The following is a 216-nucleotide window of genomic DNA, read 5'->3' on the forward strand; positions in this document are numbered from 1 at the left end:
GCCTTTTCGGAGCACTGTGCCTCTCCGCCGTCGCCTGCTGTCACCTGGTACGCGGGAGGGGAAGCGGAGCGGAGTGGACCCTGGAGAAGGTGGGTGTCGTTCGCCTTTCTCAGGCTCTCCTTGCCTCCCGGCGTGGTTGCCGGGGACGGGTAGCACCATCCCGGGAGGCCGGGATCAGCAGCTGGGCGGGGGTGGGACGTGTCCCCTCATGCCAGC

At 69.0% G+C, this 216-nt stretch overlaps 1 protein-coding gene across 1 annotated transcript in view; it reads left to right on the top strand.

Moving 5' to 3' along the window:
• The first annotated feature begins 20 nt into the window (after window positions 1-20).
• Window positions 21-216, top strand: part of QPCT (glutaminyl-peptide cyclotransferase) — a 14,062-nt gene continuing 13,866 nt past the window's right edge. Inside the window, exon 1 of the mRNA XM_009697828.1 lies at window positions 21-89. The gene's annotated coding sequence lies outside the window, so the exon portion shown is untranslated. The remainder of the gene's footprint in view (window positions 90-216) is intronic.

The sequence above is a fragment of the Cariama cristata genome, unplaced genomic scaffold (assembly GCF_000690535.1).
Source record: "Cariama cristata isolate BGI_N322 unplaced genomic scaffold, ASM69053v1 scaffold14943, whole genome shotgun sequence".
NCBI classification, from domain to species: domain Eukaryota; kingdom Metazoa; phylum Chordata; class Aves; order Cariamiformes; family Cariamidae; genus Cariama; species Cariama cristata.